This window comes from Gavia stellata, chromosome 18 (genome assembly GCF_030936135.1).
Source record: "Gavia stellata isolate bGavSte3 chromosome 18, bGavSte3.hap2, whole genome shotgun sequence".
NCBI lineage: Eukaryota > Metazoa > Chordata > Aves > Gaviiformes > Gaviidae > Gavia > Gavia stellata.
The window spans coordinates 11,745,269-11,763,747 of record NC_082611.1 but is presented as its reverse complement, the minus strand read 5'-3'; positions in this window follow the sequence as shown (position 1 = coordinate 11,763,747).

The following is an 18,479-nucleotide window of genomic DNA, read 5'->3' as shown; positions in this document are numbered from 1 at the left end:
CTGTCTGCTCCATACAGAGATGTTCATTTTGGAAGAAAACAAACAGTATCTTTTTCCTGTTTGTTTTCATTGATAGTAGTTTGCTACATCTATGCTGGGATGCTCCTTTGTTTTTGTCATGTCTAGTCTCCCATAACCTCTGTCCTGGCTACCAGAGAGGAGGTTGCCTTCTCATTTCAAGCGGCCTCAGGCCAGATTTTCTATTGTCAGGGTTTCATGACGGTTTCTGTGCTGGTTTCTGACTGTCTTGAGAGTGTAGTGGATCAGGTCCCAGTGTGCCATGGGAATGCAGTTCAGGTGGATCATGTCATGTATTTGTCTTTTTGCATTTTCAGCAGCTAATTTTTGGGAAGATTTACACGTAATCCTGTTACTCTAGTTCCAGAACCAGGGAATTACACGTTGAACATTGCTACTTACTTGGGTTTGCTCCAAATCACAGCAACACACTGACAATGGCAGATTAAATACCCTTCTGTTCCTTGTTACAATTTTCAGTTGATAATCAACATGCTGAAGACGTGGCAAGCCTGGTTGATGCCTTTTAGCACAAGTGATCTCGGTATTAGATTTCCCTTGGCACAAAGGGGTACGGATTTGTGAGGGTTTTGCAAATAGTCCATCTTCCTGCAAATCACCAGTTCTTCTGATACAGTTTGAAGCAATTTCAAGACTGTGTTTAAAAGAGGCTTGGGGTTCCACTGGCAATAATGCTGGTGTCAAGGCTGAGGCCCATTGGCAGAATGTAACTGGGAAACAGTTTTCTTTCTGCATTGTACTTCACTCTGGCCAGTGTTATAAATCTGTTGGTTTAATAATCATTCCTATTCACACACACAATATAAGGAGGTATATCTGACTTGATAATTTTCATTTTAAGTTTTCTGGTTTCTAGCTTCAAATGCTTCTTTTATGTTCACTTTTCACTTCATTTCTATTCAGGGGAACCTCATTCAAATGCAGTAAGCAGTTACACTGTGGTGTAACCATGAATAATATTGCTGTTTACACACACTTAAGGTAGCCCATTTCTTTACAGGGAATGATATTATGTAGATTGATACTGTCTATTTTTTTTTTTTAGTTCTGCCTGACTTGCTATCCATCTTTCTAGGCATTTATGAAATATCTGTCTTCATTGCAACCTTCCATTAGAACTGGAGATGATGTTTTATCCAATGATGTATATTCTGCTAGTGCTTACAAAGCTGGAGAGTGCATGCAGGCTGCATAAAGTCACTTACAGAAAGATAAAGTATGGTGAGAGAAAATCACAAAGAGCTCATCTATGGATAATGTGTGGAAGTGAAAGCATTTTATTAAAGGCAACCTTTCATCCTTTAAAAACAGAACTAATACTGAAATCAAGAGGAATCTCACATATAAAATCTCAGAGGCTAGTTAGATGGTTGTGAGTCATTCTTAAGGGACTGTTACGACAGGCTGCTTACCTTTATTATTAGTTACAGAGGGCAAACAAAAAGGAAAAAAAAATTTAATCTTTTATGACCTGAGTGAACATGATTTCCTGAATTTCAGTTGAGGAAACTCCCTCCAGGATCAGAATGCAGCTTTTCTTTCAGTTCAGTAGCCATAAAAAAAGTTTAAGAAAAATCTCACACTAAAATGAAGGTCTCTTCCTTACACCTTTTTTTAGGAATATACCCTTTACCATGCATCCGTTTTACAGAGAGTGAAGAAACTGATCATTTTGAATGTATTTATATATGGTGCAGTTCCTTCTTCTGATTAATGCTATAGTAATAATTTTCCCCAGTAAAGATGTGTACTTCCAATCTGAAAATAGGTTTGTTTAGATTAAGAAGCTACCACTGAAAAGAAAAATTCATACATACATACAAATTGAAAATTATATAGAAACAGGAACAATATGTCAACAGTTTATGAAAATTTATTAAGGTCTACTAAGTGATCCCAGATTACCTTAAGCTGTTCAGGCCTTTCAGAACCCACCACTTGTTACCAGTGACCACTTTTGTTCAGAAAACTAGGATTAGCTATTGATATACCTTGAAAAAAGGCTCTTCACTTTACTCTCCCTTTTTGCAGTCAGATGCTTGCTCTCCCTTTTCCTTTTTTTCCTTTTCAGAATGTTTATTGAATGGCATTTCATTAAAAAAGAAAAAAAAGAGAGAGCAAGAATATTTAGTAATATTGATAAGTCTGCAATTGGCTTACAAATTTGTAGTTTCATTTGCTTAGAAGATAGTGCCCATTGGAAAAGGGAAATTATACATGTAGAAATGGAAATAACTTAATATGCAAGCTAGGATTTCCTACTATATATTACTTTAATACTTTATGTAAATAATGAATAAAATCAATGTAACATCAGATAGTATGGTAGACCGCAGAATAAAAGATTTTAGTTAATTCTTCTTTTTGTTGAGGTTAGAACAGTTATTGCAACACAGGCAACTTGCTACAGAAGTCAATATTGGGCAAAACAGCTCTACCAGAAACTGAACTCAGCGTGCAGACAGCAGTTTGTTGTATTGGATTAAGTAATCCAACAAATTCAGATGCTATCCTTTTGATTTAAATAGCTCTGCATGTTTCAAAAAGGTATTTTCTCTCCTAGAGCCCAGTGCCATAAGATGCTTAAGAACATGTTTAGCTTTAAGTCCAGAGCCTCTGTCCTTAACTATCAGATAACTGTCAGATATAAGGCATGTGCTTAAATACCTTGCTGAGTAAGAGTCATGAGGTGTGAGCTAATCCTCATGGAGGTCAGTAGGAAAGTATCTATAAGGATTCCAGTTGGGCATGATGCTGCCTCTTCTTGAAATAAATACCTCTGAAGTGATCCTGCTGGTATCAGCAATGAAGTATTTTACTAGTTTTGTCTAGAATTTACAATGATTTTTAAAATATTAATCCCATTTATACTTCTAGCAATCTCTGTTTCTCTTGAAGAGTCAAGCTCATGCATATAAACTCCTTAAGTTATGATTGCCAGCATTATACAGCAAATATCACCACTTTCCATGTGAAATAGCTGAATAATTGTTTTACATTTACATTTATAAATATTAAGTGACCAATTCCGTAGTGTAATGAGAACAACAAGCTATCTCTAAGTTGCAGAGTAACTTGTAGAGGTGCTTTTTATATTTTATACATCATCAACCAGGTCTAGAATGTTTACGGAGTATGGTTGTCTATGGATGGTAATAATAATAATAATAAATAAAAAGAAATATAGCATTTCTTTGGCATATATAGGAGTTTCTCCCACAGTCTGTCAAGTGAGGTGGATTCTCACCAGTATGAAGGAGAACAGAAGTCCTGTTTAATGATCCTCTTTCAACACACCTCACAACACTCCACTAGTAGAGACTGTGACATTGGTTTACAAAACTGAAGACAATGACCCTCATATAAACAGCAACAGCAAGGCAAAACAAGATCAAAGAAAGCATTGACAGCAGATAGAAAATTAGTGGCCAAAACTTATGTGAAGTTCTAGACTAGGTAATGATTACTTTTTTTCAGATGCACGTTTGCAGTCACATCTGTAGTTTATATTATTTAAGCCCAAGTATTTCACATTTAAAAGATAAAATACCTGGGAGGAAAAAGTTCATCTTGGAAAACAGTCAGTGGTTTTTGTTTTAATTTTTTAAGTAAGGCTCTAAGGGATAAAATTAAAATAATCATAGGTACTGCTAATTTGAGTTTCGTAATGTGGTCCTCATTTCCTAATGGTGAACTTACTGTAAAAAGAATTAACACACTTGGGTTTTTTTCTGTTGCAAATGTGAGGTACTTGCAATTAGATTTTTAAACAGTTTTTCTCCTTCATCAATAAAAATGTATACAGGCGTGCTTTATAAGTATGTCTTCGGGCTATGCTTTTTACATGCACATCTGAACTGTTGATATAAATTCAACTTACATTTATTTTACAGTGCTTTTTTCTGTGGTGGGTTAATAGAAATAGCCTGGATCACTGGAATTTCCCAAAAGAGGAAAGAAGCCTTTTCTGTCAGTCTCACTAGTTTTTACAAATGTCTGTGCTGCAGGAAAGCACTACAAGAAGGACATTGAGGTGCTGGAGCATATCCAGAGAAGGGTGACGAAGCTGGTGAGGGGTCTGGAGCACAAGTCTGATGAGGAGCGGCTGAGGGAACTGGGGTTGTTCAGTCTGGAGAAGAGGAGGCTGAGGGGAGACCTCATCGCTCTCTACAACTGCCTGAAAGGGGGTTGCAGAGAGGTGGATGTTGGTCTCTTCTCCCAAGTGACTAGTGACAGGACAAGAGCAAATGGCCTCAAGTTGCGCCAGGGGAGGTTCAGGCTGGATATTAGGGAAAATTGCTTTCCTGAGAGAGTGGTGAAACACTGGAACAGGCTGCCCAGGGAAGTGGTGGAGTCACCATCCCTGGAGGTGTTCAAGGAACATGTGGACGAGGCATTGTGGGACATGGTTTAGTGGGCATGGTGGTGTTGGATTGATGGTTGGACTTGATGATCTTACAGGTCTTTTCCAACCTTAGTGATTCTGTGATTCTGTGAAAGGGTCTGATGTAGGTAGCAGTCCAGAACTCACAACCAGCCCAGAAAAGTAAATACTTGCAGGGTTATCCTCAGAGTGCAGAGCGCATGTGGACAACCAAGAAACCCGAAACTAGTTGTTTTAAACATGCTACTGACATGTACTATTTTAACAGTGGTTACAGTGGTAATTATTAAGATTTTTCACATACATGTTATGACCTTGGCTTAGGAAAATAGGAAAAGAAATACTCTTGGCCACCTTTTTTCATGCTTTCCTTTGTAGGGTGATGGCAACATTTCCTCAAATATAATTTAGAGCTGTTTTTAAATCACAGATGTAGCAGTGCATAAGTTTTCCTTATTTTTTCTGATGAGTCCCTGTAATCTTTCTCAGAGGAGTCTTTGCTTCAGTATATGAGTCCATCCTCTGTACTGTCAAAAGAATGGGAGGTTACACTTTAAGTTACTCAGTTATGCTTGGAATATATCTTTTGTTTGTGGGATTTGGTTTTGTGTAATTTCTACGTGCCAGAGCTGTAGGGTTTCATGTTTGTGACATTGTTACAGCCAGGCTAATTTATTCTCAAATCCTCCTCTTTCCATAATATTCTTTTTGCCGGGAAAGCCCACTGATTTAACTAATGAATCTAGTACTGATTTCTGAACAGCTGCTAATAATAAGAAAATTGTCTTGATGGTTTTTCTCGAATCTGGAGAATGAGCATGCAAGCAAGTTGTTGGGTCTTTTTTTTTTACTTTCCAGGATGTTTGGCTTGTTTGGAGAGCTCTCATGTCAAATCCCTTTTATCTGTAATTACAAAGCATTATGATTTCATCTTGGTGCCAAGGGACAGCAAATGACTGCAGGGAATACTGAAAGCCCATTTATTTATCTTAAGGCCAACTTTTGGCCACAGTTACATCATTGCCTGAATTCTCAGTGAATTTATCTGTTTGGAGTTTTAACCCTATGCGTGCTTCCCAGGACTGACTAGAGTTTGTATACCAACTCAACCAGGAGCAGTTGGGAATGTCCCAGGTAACTGACAGTCAAATTATAGATAGATTATTTTTATCCACACTTTTTAAATTAACTAATACCACAAAAGAAGAACTGATTCATCCTAAATGACATAGAAAGTCCATTTCAGACCAGTAAATGAAACCTATGTTTTTTGGAAGCCCAATCTTACTTCTTGGTTCAAAACCTTTCTACCTCCCTTCTGTACTCTTTTCCCCTTTCAAATGCTTTCTTGGAATTCAGAGGCATGATTTGTTCAGATTGTAGCTGTAAGCTGACTTATAGAGGCAGGTTCTTTCGTTACCTCTGAGATCACATCATCTATGTGGGATGTTATATTAGAGATCAGGATTTTGGCCTTTTAAAGACTGCGGCTGACTGCCAGGTAAGGACATGGAATGAAGGAGCTACTGTCAAATGTATGAATAAAGTTGATATTGGTAATAGATACTAACACAGTTAAAATAGTTTGTGCCTCAGGATTCTTTGTTTCCAGACAGTCTGTAGTGTGTCGGAATATATGCACTTTTAGCTACTGTGTAAATCTGTCTAGGGAACATTGTGCACTGATTTGCAATTAAAGTGTAACAACACTGAATTTTGGGGAAACCTCAGATACCTTTATGCTACTGATTACAGCTTTCATCTGCTGCTAACTGATAAAAGAAATGTGAGAAAAAACTAATTCCTAGGGGAATAGACTTTCTGTCCTGTCTTTGCTGTGGGCCTTGAAGAAAAAATAATAGAGTTGTAATGGACTTTCAAAGATCATCTAGTCCATCTTTCTTCTTCAAGAAGGCTTCAACAATATCTAAATCACTCTTGACAGAATCAGTTCAATGTTTCTTTAAAATCATTTAGATATGGAAACTCCACAGCCTCTGTATGTAATCCATTTCATTGCTTGTCATTCCACACCGTTCAAAAGGTTTTTCTTTTAATACTTGACTAAATCATCCTTACACCAACCAGATGTTTTTCCTGTCTTCAGTGGGGTATGTTATTTTCCTCGTTTCAGCAACTCTTTACATAGATGTAACCATGTCTCTCCATAGCTGTCTTTTCTGTAGCTAAAAGGAAGAAATACTCTCTAAAATAACAAAGTTTTATTTTATCTTGGCTTTTGCTCTCTTCTTTATCTTTGTAATTTCTAATCATCTGACCATTGCTGTTTCTCATTTCTGGAGTTCATTTATAAATTTCTGGATGCTATTTCAGTTAAAGTCTTACTCGTATGAGTACAAGGATTATATGGCATTAGAATTAAAAAATTCTTTTTGCAGAAAAGTTTCCTAGTGCATAATTTCCTGCCTTGTCTGGTTTCCATGTCCTCATGTGAGTAGCACTTTGCAAATGCCGTTGCTGATCTGTAGTGGTCTGAAATAGCTTGGATCATCAAGACCATTTGAATTCCAGTCATGTCTTATGAGCACTTGCAGTCCAAAATTGTTCCTTTCTGCAAGTGTACTCTGTTGTCTGTCCTCTAAGTCATGACTGAAAATACTCATTGGTACTGAAACCCTGGAAAATCTTACTCAATGCAACTTTTGCTTTTCCCTGATTGCTATTTGAATATTGGAGTTGACACCCATTTTACAGTAGTTCCATCTAGACAAGTTGTGAAGGAAAAAGTAATTTGGGGAGGGCTACAGAGATGCTGGAGAGTTACATGCAGAATCTTCCCCTGTTACACGACGAAGAGTCTTTCCTTCTCTTTTCCCCTCATCCTTCTGAAATGAGTTTGTGATTTTTTTTTTCTTTCCTGGCATCACTTATTTACCCTGTGAAACGAGCTAAAGACAATATGAAAGTTAGATCCCTCTTTTTACATCTGAGGCCTCTTTCCTCACCAATGCTTTGATCCCCCTTGGCTTCACATTTGCACTATTCTCACAAATGCTGTGATCTAAATAGCAGAACTCTAAAATTGCTGTTGGAGTCTCTGCCGCCTTCTATTAGGATAATGCTAAAGTCCATTGAGATAAATGATCAAAACCAGATTCTCTAAGGAGTGGCAGAAGGATGTCAGCCTTTTAGAGCACAGTGATGTCCTAGGGAGGAGAGGCCTGGCTGAATATAATTAGAATCCTGGGTGCAATTGCTGACTTTGCTGTAGTGTAAATTGAGCAAATCCTTGAAACTCACTCAGTGTTCGTTTCTGTCTGCTAGGTAATTCTACTTCAAACATAATATATTTAGAGAAGGGACTGTATTTCTAAAATATACATAGTGCAAGCAGCTTTGTACTGCCATCTAAAACATGATTTATTGTCAGTTACTGACTATATTGTGTTGCCTTAAAAAAAAAAAAAATCCTCTGTGTTTGTTAAATATCAACGGACCAGTGTCAACACCAATGTTTATATATGTCACTCCTTACCTGCATTGCCAGTGGTGTAAGCAGAGAAGCTGAAGTCTCAGAGAATAGCCCAGGTTGGAAGGGACCTTGAAAGGCCATCTGGTCCAACCTTTCATGGGAAAGAGAGCCTAGATGAGATTATCTAGCACCCCATCCATTTGTGTCTTGAAACCATCCAGTGATGGGGACTCTACCACATCTCTGGGGAGGTTGTTCCAGTACTTGATTGTGCTGACTGTAAAAAAAGTTTGTTTCTTATATCAAGATGAAACCTCTCCCAGTGCAACTTGTACTCTGCTGCCCTTTGTCTTCTCCATGTGGCTCCTTGTGAAGAGAGAGCCTCCATCCTCTTTATAGCCACCCTTTAAATACTGCAATACTGCAATGGGGTCCCCCATGAGCCTTCCCTTCTCCAGGGAGAAAAGACACAACTCTCTCAGTATTTTGTCTCTGCTAGACATGAACTGTTTTATCCTGTTTTCAGTGACTCTGTTACAAATTATATAATCTGTACATAATCTCTCTCTTCAGTTTTCTGTTCTGTAGCATAAACAACTGTAGTTTTTTCATTGTTTTCCTCACAGTTTATTTTCTGTACACCTCTGCTTATTCACACTCATTGTGTAAATAACAACTGATTACAATAACCTTACTGATTTTTCTCTTCCCTGGTACTCTCCAGCTGACCCTTATATCTCTGGAAAGCCTGGCACAGTATTCTAGCTGAGGCTTTATTACATCTGAGCAGAGTGGGAAGATTACTTCCCGTGATTTTCCTATTTGGCCTGTCTGATTTTCTTGATTCATAGTCAGTTTGTGTAGTGTTTTAATTCCCAGCCCTGTGTTTTGCAGATCTGCTGCCTGAGCTGTTATTCCAAAACTTGTATGTCTGTGCTGTTATTCCTACCTATAATATATGATAACTGTGTGTATATGATACTGTGCATTAGTCCGCAGTGCTCCATCCTGTTTATTTCATACCACCATGCTATATGGTGAACACTTTTTGATTCTTATTTTGCTTTCCTTTTTTAAGCTGACAGGAGTTACCTGTAAATGTAATACTTTTCCTTACTGACTTAGACAATGAAATACAAGTATATTTTGATATTTTAAAGTAAACTTTTTTGAAGAATGTTGTTTGATTCTTCTTTATGGCTTATTAGAGGCTTACTGATAACTATGTTGTTCCGTTATGGTCATACTTTACAGTAGGCTAATTTAACCCACATTTCGCAAATTTCTTATGAAAATGTGACACAAGCCAGAATCAGAAGTCTTGATAAAGTGTGATCTAGCGCTACTTGCCATCTTTTTGATTGGAGACCTTACCATTAAAAGTGAGCAGCTGACTTTTAAGGTGTCACTGGGTGAATTCAGGACAGAAATCTGCACCTTTGATCAGGATGCTCCAGGAGACACTTTCTATGCTCACCAACAGAGTGCCAAAAGTACCTTCCCTGCTAGCACCTCAGTCAGTCTGAAGTTTTGGATGAGAAACCTATAAAACAGCTTTCCAGCAACTCTTCCTCCTGTTGCTGAAAGAATGAGATGAAAACAGGTGACAGCAGAGGGGCTGCTTTCTTCATCACAGCTTCAAGCCTTACATACAGGAATATGCACAAGGGGTATTAGGATTCTGTGTGTACGTGAAATAGTCTCCCAAGGGAAACAGGCATGTCATACAGCTTGAGAGACTGTGCAGCTTGGATATAGTAGAGAACATGATATTGAATAGTATGCTAAGAGATAAGATGCTTTTTATTCCCATCTGTGCTTCAGGGGTTGAATTGGCAGAAAATTCAAAAACCTTTACTAGGCAACAGAAAAGATCAAGAAATATAGTATATGCATAGCAGGGCTTTGGCAGGAGGTAGTGTATGTCCTAACTGGATAATAGAAGTAGGTCTGGTGATTAATGTAGAGCACGTACTTTCCAAATTTTTTTTTTTATAAGATCTCATGCTATGTCACTTTTTGCAGAGTCTTTATGGACAATGGTTTTTTGACCTCTAGTTAAAATGCCTTTGAATGTAGTTCTTCAAGAGAAGCCCCAACACTGTATTATTTTTCTGGCATTCATTATTGTGTAGCATATGGATATGCCCCTCTGCGGAGGTTGTGTTGTCTGTCTCAGCTGCTATTCCACATTGATAAAAATACTGGTTCTTTTCTCACTTGTATATATTAACAGCTTGAGTGTAAGTGAACATATATGCCACAGGTTCTGGAAACTTATGATCTCCAAGAGGGAAAAAATACCTCTGTTTATTATGGTGTCTTTCATGTGGTTCCCTTGTGCAGCTGACAAAGGGGAAATTAGCAGATGGTGTGAAACTTCTGCAGTTATTAACAGACAGCACTATCAATTCTATATATTTTTTCTTACTGCAGCCTTAGTCACCTCTTAAGTTTTGTAACCTTTCTCTTCATCTAGTGGACATTTTTAATAATCTGTCTTTTCCTCAGTTGTCTGTCTGTTGACGGGAATATGGTCATACTGATATTAACAAACCCAAAATCTACCAGCCAAACAGAAAAAAACAACCAAACCCCAAAGCCAATGCAGAGGAGAGAGGAAAAAATAACATTACGTCTTTATAAAGTAATGGCCTCTGTCTGCTTAAACATATTAATGCAAGCTTGCTTCTGTTAATGTTAGTAATAAGCTCTTTGGCTAGCATTCTGTAATGCTGACAGCATTAATGGGAGGTGTTGCACTGTGCTGTCTTGCCTGTATTTGTCTCTTTTTTTGCTTCTTCTTTTCTCATATATATATATGAGTTGCAATACATGTCCCTCCCATTTTCAGATAAGATAATAGAAAAGAGTTTTCAAGGCTACTGACTACTGTCATATTTTACAAAGAATAGCTATGCAGTTTTGTATCTCATCTTTTTACGAAACTGTGACCCATCCTAAAAGATCACTGTTGAAGAGTGAACAAATATAATAGAACATACTGGAAAGTCATTATTGGAAAGTTAACTTCATCTTTCACTGAAGTTGATTAAATGCATTGGCTACACTTCAATCTCTGTAGTACTTTTGTATGAGAAAATATTATTATACAGTGGTTGTGGCTGTAATGTTATAGATATGGGGAATGGGATTCAAGCTGGTAAAAAGACTCGACATTCTCTCTTAAGTGTAGCGCCCACTCTCTTCCACCTGTTCACTTACACTCCACACGGACAATCTTTTTGCAAATATAATGTGTATTCTTTTCCTATTGTGAAAAGAAACATGTTTAAAATGGCAGAACAGGTTTTGTAGTGTATACAGCAGGTTTTCAAAAAGTAAATTTTTCTATTACTAACCTGTCAAGGAAGTGCAACTCCAAAGATAACTGAACTGTGATTATCAGTAAATTTGGGGGTGATAAAAGAGGTGTTTCCTGCTGAATACTCATTTAATACTGCTGTCTTTGGTGAATGATATCTCACCTAATAAAATCATCAATTAATAATAAAATAAACTGTACACAGTGAAGTAACAGCGTGAGGAATACCAGTATTTAGTGTGGCACTCATGTAGAAACGTGAAAAATATCTTAATAGGTAAGCAGCCAAATATTAACTAAAATTCAAAGAAGCTAAAGATTGTCTAAGGCAGGAGTTTCTAAGAAGCGAGGCAGCAAATCACAAGGGAATTGGAACTGGGCTACAAAATTCAATATATTGTGATGCTGTTTGTAGAAACTGGTAAGTTTTATACCTGCACTTTGACTTTATGCAGACTTCAGTATCCTAATGGCTGTAGTAGCTGTCTTTCACAAGGACTTTGAAGGTGCACATTGAAGCCAAGCAACAGCCTGAGAGTGAAGTCTTCCCTCCTCATTATGAGCTGTGTCAAAGTTACAACAAAACCAAGTAGATGAGATCCTGGCAGGATAATTGCATTTTGCTACAAGGCAACGTTGCAGCCATTGTTTTGTTGAACTGCAGTCTCAGCAGTGACGGAGTCCAGGAGATCTGTGCAATCCTGTCATGTATCTGCTGCATTTCCTTTCCATTTAGATGGTGTCAGATTGAAAAAAAATCACTGTAGTGGAGCCTAAAAAGTTTTGCATATCGAAGAGTGAATGTGTGTTGTCTGTGGGTTTTGGTCTTCCGCACACTGACAAGCCTGCCACTAATTCAGCAGTACAGGATCAGGGCCTTTGCTATTGGAGTCATGCTGTACAATGTTGTGTCTCTTGCTGTGTTCAACAGAGCACCTTTGTTATGAGCACTCCTAGCCTTGTGCTTTTTAGATGCATCTCTCAGAAAAAAAAACCCAACTCATAAATCACTGTTAGTAAAAGCCAGAACGGTTTGCTCTGCATAGGCAGACTTATGCAGAGTCTTGTGCATAATAGCATACACAAGCTGTCTCTGCCTTAATGGATCCTGTCAAGTTGCTCTCTATCATTCTTAGTATTATCATTCCCCAAGCAGTAATGGTAAAATACATTACAGCCTTAAAGGACACTTTTCATCCCTAAAGTTTAGGCTGTCTCTTCTTTAGAATGTCATATTGTTTAGTATTTCATTTTCAAAAGCACTAAAGTAAATTAGGGTTATAGATCCCATCTTCAAAAGTGATATAAGGCCCCTAAAATGTAGCAAGGCAGTTAGGTGGATTTTCCAAATCAATGTTACCCTTTAATGGTGTTGCAAACACAAATGTTTTAGGGAGTCAGGCTCCAAAAGTCAAGCGACTCATCTGGAAAATCTTGTAAAATGTGTGCGTGCACACACATGTGTACACAGAGAGAGAAGGTTTTTTTCTGAGACTACTACATTAGTACAGAAGCTGAAAGCCCAAGTGAGGTGCTGGGTGTGAGGGGATGCTCAGGAAGACTGCAGGAGTTCACCGGAGAACATCAGTTTTGAAAACACCATGCAGTTCTCCTGACCTCTTCAAATGGGTGGTGGAAAGTAGCCACCGAACCATGGCATATCGGTACTGATGCCACAGTAGTCCAGTCTATCTTTATGTCTTTCAATTGCATGGTCTTTTTCATTCCTAATATATGAAGGGGTCAACAGGATGTCTCTGTGCTCAGTAGTCAGTGCTGTCTCCTGCAGTGTGTATGAAAAATCCCTACTGAAGTATAACACTGCCTTGAAAAGGTACAGAAAAGTAGGCATACTTGAGCTCTCTCCTTACCCCTGTAAGGACAAAGCAAAACCTAGTTTTTCTTCACTGGTGGCGGAGAAAAAGAGCACAATTATGATATTTTTGCAATGTCTCTGCTGCTTAAATAAATAATAAGTAGCAGATAAAGTGCTCTTTCCCTTGGGGGACCAATTACTTCAGGGAATTATATGCACTAACATTGGCAAAAGTCTCTCAAATAATAACTGCTGTGATCAAAATGTTAGTGTAAGCCCAAATACCAGAGGGTGAAAATGAGGCCAACAGCTGCATGCAGTAAAAAAAAGAACTGCTTCTGCTCAGGGAGTATTAGTGGCTCCACTGACACACCTGCTGCTTGGTAGGACTTGTTTCCTTGACAAAATAACCCTGCCAATGACCACTGAAAAGGCTTGTGATTATTTCCATTTTTCAGTTCTAGTTTGTAGCTGAACCTCATATTGAGCAGCAGCACTGCCTGACATTCTGTCTTGATTTGAAATCATCACTGTTGATAGCCTGTTGTAGTCCCAGCCTTATTTATTGTGAGGGATGTACACAACACTTGGTGTGCAGGTTCAGAGGACAAACTCTGCCAGTGCAGCATCAACCCCTATTAACAAGCAGTGATGCCTCTTACAATTTAAATGCGGAAGAAGTTGCTAAGTGAAGCTAGTGTTGACTTAAACAGACAAGGTGCAGCTGTGTGTATAACAGTGTGAGTGTATTGTTAAAGCCCTGGATAGACAAAAAAAATAATTCTACCTTTACTAAACAAAAACAGACATTTTGCAAAATGATTTTGTTTGGGGATGCAAAATTGCCTTCAAGTTACCTGCAAAGAAAAGTAGGTACAAAGAGCCTCTTCATGCATCCCTGAAGGACCAGACTTACTATAACATTGCTTTGTGCACTTAGGTACAAGTAGCATCTCATTCTTTTCTCATATGTGAAACCAGAGCAGCAGTGATAGATTGGGGTTCTAGACCTATCTCAGCCTCAGGTAAGCTTGAATCCATAGCTGCTTCTTCCCGGAAAGGGACCCTAATCTCTGAAGGTGAAAAATTAAATGAAACTGAAGAGAACACTTTGCTCTTGAAGCAACACCATTATCTTGCCAGAAGAGCAGTCCTGGGATGAGGATGGCTACCCAGAAGAACCCTGGCCTGTTCAGGCATTGTTTATTTGGCAGATTCTGACATTCTCCAAAACTAGGGTCAGGACTGATTTTCTTCCAGTGTCAAAAAGTGTAATTTGTTGTCACTGGTGACAAACGCATCTGTCTTACGTTTTGCTAACCTGGTAGGGCCAGCACAGCTGAATGAGGTGTGTCAAATTCTTCATGGTGCATCTTCTGCAAAAGTGTTTACTAGGTCCAGTTAGCTGCATTTGTCTGACAGCAGCTTTTGTGCAGATACAGGATATAATCAGTATCCTAATTTGGTCCTGACTTTCATTAATGCAACTGGATGGGGAGGAAAGGCCTGGTTAAATGCTCATGTTCCAGATTGAGTTGGTAGGTATGAGGACACATCTTACTTGCAGGCTGAGCAAATTTGAGTCTGGAAATCTCTAAAGCATGAAGCATGAATTCCAAGAATTGTTTTTACAGCCACATTTCAAATTAGAGCTGTATGTTGGTGTTTACATTGAAAGTTTTCCCCTGGGGTTTTAGCTGTAATAGCATTTGCTGGCTCTTTTTTTCCCATCTGTAGGCTGAGATTAATGTGCTATTATGTCACATTTTTCAAATGAATTGATTTAGTAGTTTAGCATAAAACACTGAAGTTTATCTTCCCTCATTAGTCACTCTTATCTGCCATTGCCCTCCTAAACATGGTCCTACACAATGTATACCAGGAGAGCCAGCTGGGCTGATTGTGCAGTTTGCTAGAGCAGACCACGAGTGCTACAAGAGGTGCGCTCTGTGAGTAGTAACCCAAGCTGCTACTGACAAATTCATATTGCACAGTCTCTTTCTTCTAATGTCACCCCTTGACATTAAGCCTGTTGTTGAGAAAACACTGCTTGTGTCTTGGGCAAACACTAGAGATAAGCTTGACTTTGAATCCTAAGCTGTCAGGTTAGACTTCTGTGCTCTTCTGTGGGCAACCTAGTGGGAACTGCAGAATATGGTGTGAACGATCATCTTGTACATCTCTCCTCTTCAGGTGGGTGGCAGCTGGAGAGAACCTGATAGGAATGTAATGCAAATGTAATGCACATCTTGTAAACCAAACCGGGAAGGTGTCATGACTCCAGGTGACTTTTGGAATAATGCCATTATATGCTACATTTTCTGCCAAACTACTGGTAAACCAATAATTTTATCTACAACTAGAAAACCTCAGATTTTATTCTCCCAAACCAGTCTCATTTCTAGAGGATTTATTACCAGAGATTTTCTGAGTAGTTCCTGATATTTAATACAGCCAACAGTGTTAATGAGTTTTACCCCTTTAGGACTTTGTTATTGAACTAATATAGGGGGTTTTAATTTCTTATTTTTTTAAGTTGGGATTTTAATGTATCCTGGAAGCTATTTCTTACTGGCCATGTAATAGTATTTTAGAAACAATACATAGAGCAAGTTGCTGTATAACTTGAAATGAACAAGACTTTCATTCAGTCCCTTTTGGCTAAAAACAGCTTTCATACCCAAGTTAGCATGGCATCTGTACTGCTATATATGTATTGTACTAATGCTGAAATAAATGGCAAATGTTATTGAAGTCATATATAATCAATAGACGCAATAATTTGACTTTCACATTCATAAAAAGAACAATGCTCCCTTTTTAGTAATGTGATACTCATCCTATTTTCACATTGTCAGCACTGGGTGATATATGAGATAATATAATCTAATACAATAAAGTTTCCTGTCATAACTGTTTTTAGCAAAATAAAATTATCCATGCCAAATAAAAAGATGATATAATTACAGTAAAGACTATATTTATCACTGGAAGTCCTTCATGTATCCGAGTATAGAGACCAGGATTAAATAAAGTGTGCAGGATTGTGTGCAAAAGGGATTTGTGGACTAGGGTTATTTATTTAGTTCCCAAAATTCAATAACCATTCTATAAGTATAGAGCAAAGCATGAATCTTTTCCCAGATCTATTAAAATCTAAAGTCTGAGTCCTGAAGACACTTCGTAGGTAGTGTGGAATGTCATGAGACCTGATTCTCTATATGTCACCACATCTTCAGTTTGTGTAAGCTGATGATCATGCTCAAAAGATTTAGTCATGAGAATAGATGTTTCCAAGGTAAAGGGGTCTAAAATGGGTAATCTTTAGACTTTTAGACTCTATAGCTCTGTATATGGAACATCTTCATTTCTTGGCAATACACTGTTTTGTTTGTAGTGCAGTGCATCTGTGTTAATATCAGAGCCTTATGGAAGAAATGCTTATGGGAACCCAGTGCAGTTCTTGCTCATGGTGACAAAAGGTTCAGGCTAACATAAGAGAGAAAAAAAACACGCAGAGACACAAAATCAGATGCAGGGGAGTTTTTTGAGGTTTTTTCCCACATATCTGGAAGAACAAAAGCCTATGCAGAGGCACTTCTGCTAGTGAAGCAGTGGTCCTTTTTGCCATCCTTGATTCCAGTCAGGAATTTGCTGATAGAAGCAACATGTGAATTAGATGGGTTGGTGGTGGAGCTGTAACAGTAAGCTTTGTCTACTTCAGGTTAGGCTTGTATTCCGCTGGGCTCCCCAGGCTTCCCTATGCGTCGCAGCGCTGCCCAGAATTTTTCTGGCACTGTGGCCGCACTCGGTATGTCTCTCCTGAGCCCCCTGCCAGAATTGGGGTTGTTTCTGTAGTTGTGCCTGAGGGAAGGGAATCTCCTGTAACCAGAAGTGGGGCTTTTACAGGCTATTTCATGGCACCCATAAAGGCATATAATGAAAACAAAACTTCTCTACTGTTTAAAATGGCTAACTCCAGCCACTTCTGAATTGATGTTTTCCCTCTGATAATGTGTCATGGCTTCCTAGGGATCATAAATTGTCTAAAGAATTTGCACCAAGTCATGCACTAAGTTGATTCTGAAGCTAGGTATCCTGATTCTTCATTTCTTTCTCTGAAATTCATCCAATATCATTGCAGCAAAGCAAAGAGAAGCAGCTATCCAAACACTCCTTTTCTGACGTTCTGTCCATTGTCGGGTTTACAAGCCATTAGCCGTACTAAAAGCCTGTAAAGGACTTGGTACTGGGTAATTCCAATCCTGGGATGTGGCTGAAGCTTATTGCAAAACTCCCGTGCATACATGAAGACCAGGATTTGGCCCTGTGCATGCTTACCTTTTTTTCTTTCCTCAAAACTGTAATTCACTGGTAAGTGACACAAGCTGTGTGTGGTGCTTGGAGGCTTACAGGGCACATGGAGCTTTGCAAGGCTTGCATGCCTTGTGTGTGTTATGTTACATTGCATGTAACAGGCATTGCACATATGTAATGTACACAACATGCAGCTGCTTTCCAAAGAACCTCTTATTCACAAGACTACCAATGGCAGAGTCAAATCATTATTCGTGCTGAGATGAACCCTACTGGCTTCAGTGAGAGGCTCCAGAAGCTCAGTTAATACTCAAAAATTGGCCCAATATTACAAGTTTAGGAATGAGCCAGGAAGTTGGATTCACATAGAATCAGTTTTATTGCCAGGTAAGAAATTCATATTAATATAGTGAATACATATGTTTACAAATAAACATTCTTAAAAAACAAACAAACATTTTATTGTAGGAAGTATTATTGGTATCATAAACTCTGTAGTTAACAAGTATTAACACGGGTTTACTTACAGAACATACAGTTACTAAAATATTTCCACATAAAATATGCTCAAGTTACACGAAACCTGTGTGATTTAGAGTGCAGCTGTAATGTGTACCTAAAGCATATGGATTAACAGCAACATTCCATAAAGGGTCAAATTAAGTCAGCCAGTTGTGAAGGCAATAAAGATTAAAGGAATAAAAGGAAGATAGTGGAGAATCTGGGTTGTGTGCAAAGTATTTGTCCCATGGGCTTTGTCCACTTCTGATAGTCTTAAAACATGATCATACAATTTAGCAGCACGCTTATGGAGAGATGCCAGTGCTCTGAGGATGCAAATCAGTCTTGATACAGCTAAAAAAATTGTCTCTCCATTTAACCACATTTCAAATTCTTAGCCCTTGCATCCTTGACTAAGAAGAAGCACTGCCAGTCAGTTGAGTACAGTAAGAAATGCCACTTCCAATTCTTCTTGCAACATAACAGTTCTCACTCCTCTCTGCATACTCTTCCAAAACTAATCTCCAGCAGAATTGACAGCTGGTGAGAACGCAACTGTAGTAAGATAGCTAGTTAGGATTTAGCCAAACGACTTGTTTTGGGGGAAGGGCAGGTATTTAAGTGAAAGACTGAGTGCACTGCCTGCCATCAAGCTGTTGCAGCA